Source organism: Harpegnathos saltator, unplaced genomic scaffold, assembly GCF_003227715.2.
Source record: "Harpegnathos saltator strain DR-91 unplaced genomic scaffold, Hsal_v8.6 scaffold785, whole genome shotgun sequence".
Taxonomy (NCBI): Eukaryota; Metazoa; Arthropoda; class Insecta; order Hymenoptera; family Formicidae; genus Harpegnathos; species Harpegnathos saltator.
Genome location: NW_020230632.1, coordinates 881,085 through 896,959, shown reverse-complemented (window position 1 = coordinate 896,959; position 15,875 = coordinate 881,085). Strand labels below are relative to the sequence as shown.

Sequence of the window (15,875 nt, the reverse complement as noted above, 5' to 3'; positions counted from 1 at the left end):
ATATTCTCATACATATTGCCGTGCACTTTGACGCGCGAATTGGAAGTTGAAACGCATCTCCTCGTAATTCTGCGTGTTCGTCATTAAAAATTATCGATGGTTATTACACGAATATCTCTACTATTTAAAGTCGATGTTGTCGGGAGCTCAAGTATCGATTTTCTCGGCAATAATGTATTTGTACTCTGCTCGAAAATAGTTTCAGTTCGCGAGCGAGCGAGCAAGCAAGCAAGCAAGCAAGCACGCGCGCACGCATCAGGGACCGGTTCGATGTAAATTCCGCGCGTGTCGGTCATGCCCGGAGCGTTTCTCGAAAGCGTGTATGTTCATCAGCGGAATAATGATCGAGGGTTTACGAGAACTTTCGAGACCCATTCAGAGACGATTCGAGATTGAGGCACGCGTTAATTTCTCGTACGGGATGATTCATTGACGAAGCTTGGTATACGCGACTAGGCGCGACGCTTCGCGTAAAGGAAAACAAGAGTGTAGATTATCCGGTATCGCGTGCGTACGCGCGCGCGAGAGAAAGAGAGAGAGAGGACTTTGTATCCCGAGTCATTAATATTTTCCGCATCGTGTCGTTGATTTACGCCGCACCGTGAGCGCGCTCAGCATTCGTCGGCCCTATCGCGGTCGTGTAACTTTAACGGCCTGGATGTAAGAACGACGTCGGTAAATCACGATATCGCGACGTTATGCTCATCGGTAAAGAACGTCGGATAATTAACGAAACGGTCGGGCGTAAATTTTTCCGCGGTGCTTACGAGCGACAAATTGACGATAAATATTTGCGCGCCGCGAGATGGGAGATTACGCAACCTGGTATTGCCGTTTGCGCTGTGAAGAGAAGTTTGGTCGATTTTTACGCTGTGTACCAAAATGACGGGAAACAGATTCGCACTCTTATCAGAGAGAAAGATAGAAAAGACCGTCGCAGTGGCAATTCGTCGTTTGCACGGTTAATCGAACCCGCGAACGAGGGCCATTTCCGCGCGTCGCCGCGAGTCAGCCGGTAATCATTTTCGAAGAGCGCATTCTCTCTCGCTGATTTCCTAGACTCTCCCGAAGGAACGTTGAAACACAACTCGTATCGATTTCGTTGCAATAAGCACGACGCGTGCACGCGTGCACGCGATACGCCGCGCACACGAAGAAGCGAGCGTGCACCCGCCTCGGGTATTTACGCGCACGCGACCTGGATTAGGATCAACGAACGGATAAAGCGACGGGGGGGAGGGGGAGGAAACGAGCCTGCGAGATGATAAATTGTGAAAACGACGATAAACCGTTATCAATCGGCCATAGAATTGAATAGATTCGTTATGAAATCTGATTAGCGATGGAATTATACCGACATCTCATACGGTGAGATTGCCTTTGTCGATCTTTAATCGATCAATCACCGCGGTTAATTAATATGTCCGATATAGCGACGGCACGGCGTTTCCGATCTGCGATTCCTCATTTGATCTCATTAACGTGTTCCGCGTAATAAGGCAGAGTGACAATCGTCGTCATAAGCCGGAGATAGTTTTCCTGTTTTTTTTTTTTTTTCCTTTTTTTTCATGCGACATATTATAAGACTTCCCCGGAACAGCCAATCTCGCTGTCGTTCCCGTCGATGCCGTATACGTCGTCCAGAAATACATAAAACTCTCTCGGATACATAGCTAAGCCGCGGGGTCCCCTGCTCCGCTCTCCCTTGTAATTTTCTTGGATCATTGGTATTCCTCGAGAAACCCTAACGGCCGAGCGGACCGGTGCAAACGATCGAGCGTTTCGTCTGTGTGCTGCCGGGAAAAGGACGACGAGGGCTACGAAACGATTTCTAAGAAAGATCGTTACTACGTCGCGAAGGTCTCGAAAAGTTCTTTCGTTTAAGGGTGAAGTCCGTATCGAGTTACCTCGATTACTTTCGGGCAACATCTGCATGAAATATGTCGGCCGCGGCGAGGAGCACTTTGCGCCGGTAGTGGGAGCAGTCGTAAAATACAGCGTGCACGGTAAACGAGACCGATACGTCTCTTAAAATTGCGGAATCGGCGAGGGACATTTTACAAATGGCCCCGAAGCCGCGCGGCATTACGGCGCGCCACATTTTATAGACGAGCGTCGCCGTCGTCGTCGTCGTCGTCGTCGTCGTCGTCGTCGTTGTCGTCGTCGTTGTCGATCCGGCTAAATATTAATTTATAATTAATTTAAAATATTATATTTGCACAAGCTCTCGCCTGCCGATCGACGCTGCGGGTCGCACGCAATCCCGACGAGCTGAATAATGAAGTCGGCTTATAAAGTTTCGGTCGTTGTCGATGATCGATGTCGTGATCGATTTTCGCCGCCGAGCTCGCGCTCTAACGAGGCTCTCTTTAATATGTACGCGAACGACAGGATCACGGTGAGAGAGAAAGACTCACGGCGAGGTATGTCGCCGCGATCGAACGAGTGAAGACGTTCGTTTGCGTCGCTCGATAATCGAATGACCGTTAGAATAATACGGTCGCGCGCAAATACGCCGGCAGAATGAGCCGTGGTGAGAGTCGGAGCAGAGGTCAATTCGGAATAGTTTGACCTACTCCGATAAAGCTCCCTAGCGTACTTTGGCAGCCTTAATCTCGTTTACTTCGGTCGCCATTGGAGTACCGGTACTACGGTTACTTTAGCGTACTGTATCGTAATTTGCCGGACTTTAGCACGTTCACCGCACTCTGACGTACTCGGCTTAAAGGCGTATCTTGGCGCAATGTGTAACAGCCACGGCGATGATAATGTACTAACGTACTCTGCTCCGGTAATCTAAGTGTTAACTTATCTTAAAAACACTTTATATATACATTCTCGATGTATAATCTGGATTTTGATTTATGATTTATGAAATATGTATCGCGCACGCTACGTTTGGGAGACTACGCAGCGCGTCACACAGTATGTGGCGTATGTGTATGCGTGTGAAGCTGGCGTCTCACTTTGTGGAAACTCGCAAACTATCGAGAGTTTTGGTTTCTATAGCGCTAGAAACGCTCTTAACGAGTTAAAAGTGGAAAAATAAATATTGAAAAAATGAGTTGGAACGAACTGAAACCCCAAGTTCGCTCTACGCCTCAAATCGTCCTACGGGTTCTTTACTTCCAATTTTTCAATCAATACTAAACGTAAATTACTTTACTCGTGGAAGCCAAATTACGCTTTACGCAACAATAATTTTAATCAATATCTTAGATAATTATAAAAATCTTTCTGCATTTTTCTCTTGTTGCAGAAAGTTGTGTTTAAAGATGTTTTTAACAAATTGACGTTTTAATTGCAAATTTATTAGTAACATATTACTTTTACATGCATTTTATTAATCAATTCGTAGCAGTAAGAACATGACGACATATTGCTTAGATGCCCTAAAATATCAGCTTTAAAACGAGTCCCCTCGGAAGTCAACGATTCCTAGAAGCGAAGATGACTATAGTATCGAACCGCGCTCGGGAGATCCCTTATCGCGCTAACTCGATCTCGGTCAAGGCCTGCTCGCTTATATTACGCTCGGCGGCTGGAAGGCAAAGCACGTTTGCCTCTCGGACCACGCGATCGTTTACATTTGCTTTCCGAATATCGTGATCAGCGCGCGCATAACATGGTTATGCATTATGTCAGGTTGATGCAGTATCATAGTAGTAAGAATTAAGCATATATTGCCTTTTTATTAAAATTAAATATTTATGAATATTCGGACCGCTTGGCGAGTAGACATTTTTTTGCATCGATCGATTTTACAATTTCGTAGCTTATATCTCCGTAACGCGTAACATCGAGTCGACGCGGTTTGCGAAGAGCTCACTTATTTTGGATTTAATCTAAAATTTTATCATCCAAATTTCGATGATCAATATTTCATGACTTGCAGCTTTCACTTTTCGATCTTTGGTGGCCTTCATTTCGAACGTAGATTTTTATCTTATTGCATATAATTTTATAACTTGTATCCAATGACCCATCATTATTGCATCGATCGATCTCGGTTTATCGGCTTTAGTTTCTCTAAATATAGTAGTTTCTCTAAGTCGCGGTTTCCGAAGCTCTTAGTTATTTTGGAGATTTTTGGGTCTAGATGAAAATCTTATCACTAATAATTCGTTAATTAATATTTCATGACTCGTCATTTCCGAATGTGTCACTTTTCCATCTTTCGTGTCCTTTATTTCTAGAAAGAGTAATAACAGTTTGATCTGTTTCGCACAGATCATTTTTATTTTAATTCTAGATGGAAATCTTATTGCACATAATTTATTAACTTATACTTGGTGATCCATCTTTTTTGCATCGATCGATCTCGACATTTAGGATTTCTTTAATCATTAGAGATTCAAGTATTATTAAAACTAGCAAAAACGAAGCAATAGTCTCTGAATAGTTTCTGAGTTTTGACTTCGATGTCACCTTCACGCATGCTGTTGTTACACAACATTGTAATATTAACGACATTTAACTGCGTCGGATTTTCACTGAGGATCTACCGAAGTCGAAGTTTCCCCTTGTTATTGTTACAAATGACGCAACGAATGTTTCTACTTGTAATACAACTCGTAAGGCAATTACCGAAACCCTCAATAGGTCTTTCGTTCCATTTATGCGCGCGCAATGTTGCATTTCCAGAATAAAATGATCTTTTGGGGAGACGCGTTGCTTCGACGACGAGGGTGGCCTACGCATGCGGATACCGTGAGACGTATACACTACGGTATAAATAACGACGGCGGTGTACTTTTATGAATCGCGTAAATCACCTTGTAAGCCAATTATAAGATTAATATTTATAGCTTGTACACTGCACCGTGTCTATCCGGGAGTTACATTCCGCGGACGAACTTTGTAGTCTTTCACGTAATCATTTTTTTTTTATTCTCCCCAGTACCCGTTGTCGAAGGATGACTTGAACACTATGGTCGTAAAACGTTGATGCGCGTTTATCATTTAGACGGTCGAATACATCTTACACCATTCGTCGATGCCATTTGGAAAGATCTTATCTTATAAGAAATATACCGACGTGACGCAACGATTTCCTACGACTTTTGATTGCTTATTTACTGAAATTTTTTCCTCGCTAATCCGTCCGGTCGATCAACGTTCAGACGCCTGCAGAAACTTCAGAGAAGCGTTAAAACCGCCGTCCGCTGTTGAATTTCCTAAGGATTGTGTTTTTAAGAGACCAGCCGAGGACACTGTAGAGAAGGACGGCGTAGAGACAGGGGTGGAGTAGAGGAGGGGGATGGTGGAAAGCTTTATTAGGTCCTGAGAATCCCATTATCTGGGAAAGCTTTTCAGAAATTACGATCGCTCGTTTCACGCTTCCCTTTTTTCCCCGGCGCAAACAACGACGAGCTCGAAGAGAGCTCGTCGACTCGAACCGTCTACCGTCGCTGCTGACCTACGCTAACGCGCGGCGACACGTTCCGTCGTGGTCGCGCGATCGTTTAGATCATTAGAACGCGCCGGATAATTGGAGCGACCGAGCGGAAGTTAACCCGGGGACCCGCGTTCGGTCCATCTCGCTGGAGATTTACTAAGGAATTCGGGTCATTTACCTAAACCGGCCATTAGGACGTAATGCCTTATAAATCGTCGCGGCCCGACGTCGTCGGGCTCTCACCTGTCTTGTCGCGCTCTCATTATCCTCGCGCGATATTGCTATAAATTACCCTCAGCGACTAACTCATCGCAGCGGAAGGTAAATTCGCAGTTGCGTTTGGCGGCATACGCGTCTGCTCGTATGCAAGACACCGCGCGTACAACAATATCGCCGCGTGTATAATTGAGTCTCGCGGTATTATTGCGTAAGCCCGCGATGGTACTCGCGTGTTTTCGTCGTTTCGTCGCCTTGACTTCAAATTATCGCGAGCTTGCTCCGCCTTGTGCAACAGCAGCTCTCATTCAGTATTCAAATTACTGCTCCACTTTCCACTGAAATGGATGCATATATAAGCTGTGTGTGAAACCTTTATTTTTCTTTTATTTTCTTTATTTTTCATTTACTTTGGTCACGCTCGGAGAGTACAGTGACAGATTGATGCTTTTCATCAATCAACCGAACTGACTGAAGATGTGTAAGATGTACTTCTTGCGCTTTGGTTAACGTCTCTTTAAAAATTTCGTTTCCTTTTTCTGTTTCAGGTAAGCCAATCGAAACATTGTTGTTTTCGCGTGGACAAAAGGCGTCACAGTGTTGAAAAGACTCACGTCGGGACATCCCGACCGAGTCGAGTCATATTTCTCACAATCTCGCTACTATCAACTGAAACCAACTGCACTGACATAGCTAAGGTAGGCGAAGCAAATTTCCCGTCCAATTTCGCATTCGCACAGCTGCCGGTGAAGTCTTAAATCAATTGCGGGTCAGGGTGGGGGGAGGGGGGGAGTCGCTCGAGTGGGTGATGGTGGGTCCGCGTTGGAGCGGCGCGCTCGGGACGACATGGAGGAGGTGGGGTTTAAGGTTGCACTCAACTCCATAATTAGTTGGGAACCCGAAGCCGACGTAGCTCTCGGATTTAATATCTTAACGCCCTCCTTAACGCGTCTTGAAATTTTGCCCTGCGTCGCTATCGGCAAGTACGAGTAGCGAGAGACTCGAGGAGGGCGCGCCGCACGCAAACTTGCTACTCCCTTTCGCATCCCCTCGTAATGTTTGGGATGCCGCCGTTGCTGCGATCGCCACTTTCGATTTGGCTGTACGGTGTCCCGGCGACAGGCCGAGAAGAGAAGTGCGAGGAGCGGCAGAGGCAGCGGCAGCGGCGGCAGGAAGCCGTCTCGCCAAAGTTTCTTGTCCTCTGTCTCTTTCTCTCTCTCTCTCTCTCTCTCTCTCTCTCTCTCGTGGAGCTTTGTCGCGGGACACTTCTGCGTTGCGGAAAAGCGCCGAGTTTTTACACCGCCGTGATATTACGCGGGGTCGCATAACGGCAGTAAATTGTCGGTCGTCTCATGAGAGAGAGCGACCAGAGTCAGACGGGAAGAGTCGCGCGCTGCGGAAAGACCGTGTGACGAGAATTTTATTCCGACAAACGTGAAGGTAGTCGCGGTAGGAGAGGGGGATTGTGGCGGCTGTCGCAGGTCGTTTGACTGTAGGAAAATATGAATATACATCCTCCCCCCGATATATTTTCGACTGCGTTCGAAGAACCCAAGTGTACTTCGGCATCGTTTTAATGTCTCGCGATGAGATTTCAAACGGATATGTGATACATGATCTTTTTTCTTTTGTTTTTTTTTTTTAACAAGAGCGTAAGATGAAATTACGTGCTGTTTTCATCATGGTTGTCGCGAAATTAATTAAGTCAGAGCTCGCACGTGAATCGACGTAATTGTAAGGAAACCATATAACGATTTCACCATCACCGGCGGCACGCGCATCGTTTTATTAAAAATTGGGTTTGAGTATCGAATGTTTCATCGGAGGTACCGGTGCGCGATACAAATTACGCAGTTCGCAGAATAATTACGGACGGTCGAGAACGTCGAATCGTATTAAAACGACCCCCCGACCGGCGATCGTTGCAATTCCAATTACAACGTGCAGCTTTGTTTACCGCGCGGTAGCCCCGGGCTCGAACTTCAACGTTTACAGCATTTTCAACAACGCAGTCAGCAGCGACCCTCTGTTGAAATATCCCGGCGCGGTAATGCCCGCTCGCAGCAAAATACATGGTTATAATTAACACGCTAGTGTTCGCGCTATGAGCTGCGATGGAATATTATATTCTTCTTACGCTGCAATTATGTGAAATATTGCTCGTCGAATAATTCCATCTAGTCCGTGTGTGTGTACGGTGTCGGTACGGTAAAAAGCGATTCTCCTGCCTTTTTCCTTGCATTTTTTCGCTCGGCCGGCCCCCGTAGCCGCGCTCACGTAAACATTCGCGGGTCAGTATCGATCGTAAGGTACAACGACATTCGGCGTATAGATAAACCGTGCGGCCCAAGTACACATTTATCCGAGATTAAGAGATATAACCGGGTTAGGAGGAGGAAATCGACTCGTGTAGGTAGAAATAATTCAGCCAGCTGACGTTCTTCAAATGTCATGTCGGCTCGTGGTGGTTACATTAGCGGCAACGCGCGCGCGTCACTGTCGCCGAAGAGAGACGTTCCCGCTCTTATTGTTAGCCGTCGAAGATTAATCGCGCGCGGTCCACTTTTTAAATTTAGAGCCGATCGCGCGCGCGCGCGCGCGCGCACGGCGTCCACACACGCGGTGTGTGTTCGCGTCGGGGCCGACTCGGCGCTCGGCGAAAGGTTAATCCGCCGTTTTCGCAACTGTGTGACCCGGTTTCCTTCTCACTTTCTCGTTACCCCCGTCAGTCTGCGACGAATATATTTTTTAGGACACCTGTGTCTAGATGCAAAAGTTTCGAGTGTGAATATTTCACGCGGCACCAGTCTCTTCTTAGACGACGGGAAGTCATAGGTCAACGGCGGCTATTGCAGAGCCGGGAATGAGCGAGGGAGGGAAGGAGAGAGAGAGAGAGAGAGAGCGAGAGAGAGAGCAGCGAATTGAGCAGGCGGTAAATTAAACGAGGATAAAGTAAGAATCGATAAATAAAGCAGGCAAGTGTTGGAGGAGACCGTTGGTTGGATTTTCGTTTCCGGAGCCTTATGTCGCGTGTAGTGCAATCAGGCTTGCGCGCGCGGGTGCGTGATTTATTTAGATAAATTCATTTATTATTCCAAGTCGGCTGGCGGACGGTTTACCGGTGTTTCGCGACAGAACTCTGCAGCCAGGCGGCTGGAAACACCCTTCCCGACGACAAAGTAGAATCAGCGAGCGAGGAAACAGACGGTACATGTGCAAAAGCAGATGGCGAACACCAAAGTAGTCGTTTTCCGAGTTGGCAGCGGTAGATAGGTAGTAGACGACTAGCGTGTATGGCAGATGGCACGTGGCTACTTTTGTTATCTCGTTTCCCGTGTTGGTTCTCTCCTACTTGCTGCCGAAATCGCCTGAATTGTACGGTCGGTAGCGTTATCTCGCGCCCGGATCGGACCTATTTAAATTAGTATCACCATGTCCGGGAATAATTTATGACCCGGATATCGCTCGCTCGGGAATCTGTTTTCGGTAAACATTTTCACATCGCGGGCTTCGTAGCGGCGGGGGCGGGGGCGGTGGCGGGGGCGGGGAGTAGGGAGGCGATAATTTAATTTGTATTTAATAAATATTTCAGCGATGTCTTACAATCGATTTATCATTTCATTTCGCTCGAATAAAACAATGCGCCGCGAATAATTCGATTTACTCTCGTATTACAGCGCTTGACGTAAAACCGATGGAATTACGGGCCGAACGTTTAACTCGGCATGTGCGTTATCTGAAATTTTTCAATTACGTGCTATTTTAATTAGCACGGAAAATGCGACCGGTCAGTCCTTGCGGCCGTAATATGCGAAATTTGGCCCGGGTAAACCGTTATTCCCCGAAGCGCGTTTTACGCGTATTGGACATTTCCGCGCGAGCGTCCGTACGCGTATTTCCCGACTTTTCCGTCCATTCGTTTACACTCCGTCCGATATCCGGTTTACTGTTGCTGCAATTCGTGGCTCTCGTCACGTTGCAATACGTATACATAACAACGCTATTCGCCAGGTAGCTCCGTAAATACAATTATTTGCCGTTGCTCGTCCCGTTGTGTTCTTCCGACTTGGCCGTGTAAGATCGTCACGCACGTCGTTGTGCTTCTTAGCAAAGTGATTTCCGATCCGGCGCGCGCGCGGATCTCGTTACCGTAACGTTATGAGCTGGCTAAATTATCCATTCGCGGCGAGATAGTCAAACCGTGTGGGGCAGGGCAGGTTACCTGACCGCGATAAATTTCGTTTATCGAGGCGGTGGCGTCGTCGCCACCCGGCGATCGGCGTTCGCCGATGTCGAATTGTAGCCCATCGATCCGATCTTGCAAAGATACACACCTCGCGCGCGCGCGCGCTCCTTCTTATACGCTCCGCAAATCATTCGGACCGATTTATGCAAGCTCTCTCTCGATCGATATTCGCTTTTTGTAAGAAGAAGCGGCCTCGTGCGCGCGTGTTTCAAATGCAAACGAGAGTGCTGCACCCCGTGCTGCTAGTGGTTGGGGAGTCGCGACGACGGAGCGGAGGAGAGAGGGGGAGGGGTGGTGCATCGCTCGTAGAACAATCCTCTATTATATTACGTTTGCTGAGAGCTCAGGACTTTGCGTGAGACTGGTACGAAGGAACGAGTCGAGTTCGTAATACAGAGAAATCGTAAAGTCCTGCGGCCGGGCGGCGGGAGTCCCGACGCCGCGCTTTCGTTGCGACGCCCGCCGCGCGTTCTGCTTCTTACACGCCACGGATTTCATTTGACGCACGCGATCCCAGGGAACGTAAAGCGACGTGAAGCACGTTCTACCGCAAGATCCTCTCTCGTGGACTTGCCTCTCTTACGAGCTCCTTACGTTATCGGCCGGTACCGCCGGGGAGGCGACGCGCTGGATCGAATTTCGACTTCGAAGCGTCCAAGTGAGCCGAGACTTTCGCGAGCGTATTTTAAACGGATGCATTAATAGACGATGTCCCTTCGCGCGCGTCACGATGTACGTTCGTCTGAATTTGTAGTCAATTTTATACTAGCTAGACACGCGGTCTAGATACGCTGCTCTGTTAATAATTGAAAGTTCGAAAATTTTCCCGATATTATTAGTGCCGCGCACCGCTTTTCGAAAAGTCCGCGTGCATACTGCATCTAACGTAATCGACACATCGTATCCTTGAAACATCATATCCGCGTAAACGGCACGGGCGTTCTTGAAATCTTCAGTGGCTTTGTTGTTTTTCATTCTATCCTTTCTGTGGCGGTTTCACCTCGATAAAACAGCGTTCGTGAGATTCGACATGATCCGACTGCAACATGACGTTCTTCGCGATGCTTTCCATATTGTGATCAACTGTTGCACGCAGCTATGTAATCTTGCACGTGCAGCAGTTGTATCCTAACATTAACATCCCTGTTTTAGCTTGAGTTCATTGTCCGGACAAAAACGAAGGAAATGCTCATCTTCTGCACGGGATTTTCGGTGGCACGTCAAGTCGTCCCCTCCCACTTCCCTCCCCTCCCCCCCCCCCGCCTGCGAACGTAAATATTTGACTATGGAATATTGCAAAGCGCGCACAGATCCTCATTTCCTCGATTGCTGTGCGATCACGATGCGGCAAAAGGTATCGACCGATAACGTGTGCGCATATGGAGATGCGCACGTGGTATTTTCACGCGACGCGTATGTATGCGTTCGCTCGCGGAGATCTTTCTGCGGAGATCCGTCAAGACGGTTTAATCGATGACACAGTTATGCACCAACGTGACATCGTGTGGCCCGCGTGCTCCCTACGACAATGTGGCCAATTGTATTCAATGACGTGCATGCTCGCGGCGGCGGCGGTTATGCCCGTCTCGCAAAAATAGCACGGCAATAAGGAGCCGAGGCGAGGAGAAAGCGTTCATTGATCGGTTCTCCAGTCTGGATATTCGAGGGTGTTGCTATTTCCATCGCTAATTCCGCGAAAGCCGTTGAATCGCGGCTACAGACACGACCGGCTGGCGCGCGTACACGCGAGAAAAATGGAACGCACAGCGCGTGGCCGTTGATTTTTCGCCTCGGGCGATCGTCCGGCTTTTCCCGAAGCGACTCGTCACATTTCAATGATACTAATGATACTAATTAGGCTACCGTTTCGTCGCTCGCTCTCTTGCCGCGCGCATGCGAACGAAATGTTAGTAACGGTTATTTGACAGCGCAAGACGCTGATAGATCCGCCGCCGCCGTCGATCGGGGATCGTTCTCGATAACGACTCGGGACAATCGAGCCGACGCGGATGATCGATGACACCACAGGTGTATCGTCGCGTCGGAAACGCCGTCGTCGGCTCGTGATGACTACGAGTTATCTTTCACACGTCGTTTGTTTGGACATTACATCGCGCACGCGCGCGCGTGTAAAACGCGTCTACGAACGCGTTATGGTGCCGGTAAACATCGCATGATTTACACACTCTCGGATATTCTTTGCTCCACTTCTCTTGATCGAACTGTTCGGCATGTGCAGCCTGAATCTGTGTAAATAGAATAAGATAGAGAAACAGAGTAACGATCGCGCTCCGGTACCGAATGGTTCACGGAGAGTATTGTGCTTGGAAAACGCGCGCGCGCGCGCGCGAGAGCGTGTTTAAAGACGGAGGAAGCAACGAAGCTATTGTGCGCCGTTACTAGTTTTTACGTCGAACGCCTCGGACGTGATTACTCGACGAGCTTTTTAGCCGATGATTTATTTAGCAATGATTGTTCGTTCATTTGCTCACGCGCGATATTTCCGGGAATGCGTCGTCATGCGTTCCCAGGGAACGACGGTACTTCGTACACGTTGTACGGGATCCGGGCGTAAGAAATCATCGCTATTATTACCATGATTATCATAGTAATGGCGAAAATGGATTTATAATTAGCTTGCATATTTTGATTAGCATAAATCTACTTGCATGAATGAGCACACCGAAACACCTAATATGCACCGCATTCTAAAGCACTACCTATTTATTAATGAGCATTTCCTTATAAACACTGCTCATAATTGACGTTAAATCGGATTGAATGTTGCTTCACGCTTCCGTTTCAGGATTAGAGGGAGAGAGATTTTTACAAGAAATACATTGTTTCGTAACAGTCTATAGCCGGCAGTCGCAAATACGCTGTTTGGTTCGGGCTTTCTGTTACGAGCAATCGATTGGAGCAGCTCCGAGAAGCATTTGCTGTAATTTCCAACGCGATTGCGCAAATTAAAATTTAATGGACACGCAACATTACAAACCCGTGTAAATTTTTGTTAATTCACAGTATTTCTCGAAAGATGAACCATAACAGCATCTTTCTCTCTCTCTCTCTCTCTACGAGGGCTGTTTTTAATAAATTACCGCCACACTGTTAAAAAATTGTTCATACGTCTCCTGTAATCACGAATTTTGGTATTTAATGCAAGGTCTTCGAAATATACGAAGCACTTTAGCTCCAGTTTACAGTGACGCGCGGTATATGAAGAGACATTTTCCCGTCAGCAAAACGAGGGCCACGCAATTCTCGCGATCTCTACTATTAATTATGTTTCGCGTTTCTCTTTTAACAGTATCGAAGTATTCTCTCCGCGTTGATATGCAGCGGCTAAAATTCTATAAACCACACCAAGGTTCCAAAATGCCTCTCTCTCTCTCTCTCTCTCTCTCTCTCTCTCTCTGTGTCATTCCCCCCTCTCTTATTCTCTTCTGCCCCTTCCCCCTCTGTCTCTCTCTCTCAAGCGATAATTAATCTCGCTCGCGTACCACCGATCGCGGTCAGCCCATTAACTTCCCCGAGGCAGCAACGCGATCGGCGAGCTTAGGTCGTCGCTCTCCGCTGCGACGGGCGCGAGAGCGTCGATATATCGGTCGATCCACGAGGACGGACCGCCGAGACGCGTATCCTTCTCCTGGAGTATCGACTTTCTGTCCTCCGCGCCTCGGCTTGTCGTGTTCTCCCGTGTAATCGTATATAACGCGACTCCGACGCCTTCGCGTGTGCATGCCCCTGCTCCTCCTCCCTCCTACCTCCTCCCTGCTCCACCTCCTTCCTCTCGTGGAGATGCAACGTCGAAGTAATATCGGAGGTGGTGGAGCGGTAGATAGTAAGGTAGGTGTCGCGAAGTCAGCGGAGCAGACGGAAATAGGGGACGGGGGAATGCAGTGTGTCGGGGTGTCGGATGACGAAGGCCGCAGGCCGCCGCGGTGTTCGGATAGCGCTGACCCCTTCTGCCGCGTCCTCGTCGAAGAAGTCTCTCTCCTCCGTGATAAGCACGGAGAGAAGTGGGGAAGGAGCTGGAGCAGAGTCGCGTACATGGACTGAGAGATGATAAGTACAACGCGAGTGAAACGCGAAATGCGACGTTCTTGCTTTTATCGTGCTTGTCGTGAACATCACGCAGTTGGTTCAGCCAGTTTCCACGCTGATGTCTAATCTACAATGTCGGAAGCACATGCGGAACGTTTAACGATTGATTCGCCAGTTTTCTGTAATGACGCGCTGCTAATGATCGACCCCTCCGGTTGAGGGTCGAAGTGACGTGCGACGCGCACGAGATTCAACTTGCTCGGGGCAACGAAAACGGGTCGACGTTACGTACTCCAAGCTGGAGCCGCGAGCGGACGAGAGAGAAAGTCGAATCCTTGCGGTCGCCGCGGCGCGGCGGGTGTGCCGATCGAGGCCCGATCGGGGATATTTAAGAGTCGAACGCGATAACAATATCATAACGCGTACGATCGTATAACTTTACGGCCGTTGAGCCGTATGCGTCACGCAGCGCCAGTCGAGCCGATTGGCAATGCGAGCCGTAAAAAAAAAGATCGAGGCGGCCGGGCAAGCGCGACGAATGTGTAGATGGCGCGATAACCTGCGCGCGACAAGGCGGTCAGTAGTCTCTTTAGACTGTCGCGAAGGAGGAGAAAATGTAATTACAGGCCGTACATCGCGAGAGTGGACAAAGAATAGAATATCGATGCGCGCGATATTTAGGTCGCGCCGCGCCGCCGCCATCGAAGCGCGCACATCTGTTGGACAGCCGGAAACTCGCATCTGCATAAACGACTATCGATTATGCCGACCGACCGACCGCTGGACGAGATCCTTCGATCACGCGCGCGCTGTGTCCTGCTCGTGCCTGCGCGCGTGCGTGCGTGTGTGCGCACACGCTGCCCTTCCACTTTTATTCCCTTTTTATTAATCTCCACTGTCCCTTTGACGAATCCCGTGGCGTACAAAGGAACGCAGTTCCGGCGCGCGGAATTGTTTCAGTCTCTTTCGAGCGACACTCTGTCCCGTTTATCGTGCATATTCATACGCGCTGCATCGTTGTATTCACCGCCCTCCTCCCCCGCCACCCACCCAGTCCTCTCACAGCCTTCCCTGTCCTCGAACCTCGGCCCCTCGCTCGCCTCTTCCACTTCCGTTATAGTCGCCGAAGCGCATTGAACTTTCTCTCTCTCTCTCTCTCTCTCTCTCCCCCTCTCTCTCCCCCTCTCTCTCTCTCTCTCTCTCTCTCTTTCTACAATGCGACTATCGCGCGCGTTGTCGCAATGTGGCGCAACGCCGAGTTTGCGAATGCAGCGCACGCTGCGCGCCGCGCCGCGCATCTACCTACCTGTCAACCTACGTGCGTACATACATACGTACATACGTACACACGCACGTACGCACGCACGCACGCACGCACGCGCGTGTGCTTTCCGCATGAGAACGCAATCGGGCGGCAGCCGCTTATTTGTTGTCGCGCCCGATGCAACCGCGTCGTCTTGTCTGTTCTCGCGGGCATCATTATCGATCGTCGCGCGATCGATTCGTACACGCCGAGTCGCTCGTGCGAATCGAATTTCAACGCGCGGATTCGACACGTTGATACGTCCCATCCTTGCGGGAATCATGACGGTTCTCTTCCTCCTTTTTCCGCCAGTCGAACATCTCTCTCTGACGCGCAAAGCGACCGTGTCATTCGTAGCTCGCGTTGAACGTTATAATTCCCGCCGTTGAACCGCGACCAACGCTAAGCACGGAGCCTCGCTTCGAATTCGGGATCAATGGGGGAAGCTGTGTGTTTAATTCCGAGCTTTGGAAACGTTTCTGGAAGGTTAAACTTGCCGCTCGGTCGTCTGAAAATAAACGTCTCGTCGTCGATATTCGACAAAAAGGCAACCGATGGTGGAAAGTTAATCCTTCTACATCGATGCCCTTTCCTTTCGCCGTCCAATATTCTCATTCCGTTGTTGCAATTCTCGTTGTTGCAGCGCCGCACGCGGAAAAACTTTG

At 48.9% G+C, this 15,875-nt stretch overlaps 1 protein-coding gene across 2 annotated transcripts in view; it reads left to right on the top strand.

The window, feature by feature from the left end:
• Positions 1–15,875, top strand: part of LOC105180951 (Krueppel-like factor 6) — a 337,265-nt gene that overhangs the window by 120,852 nt on the left and 200,538 nt on the right. The window lies entirely within an intron of this gene.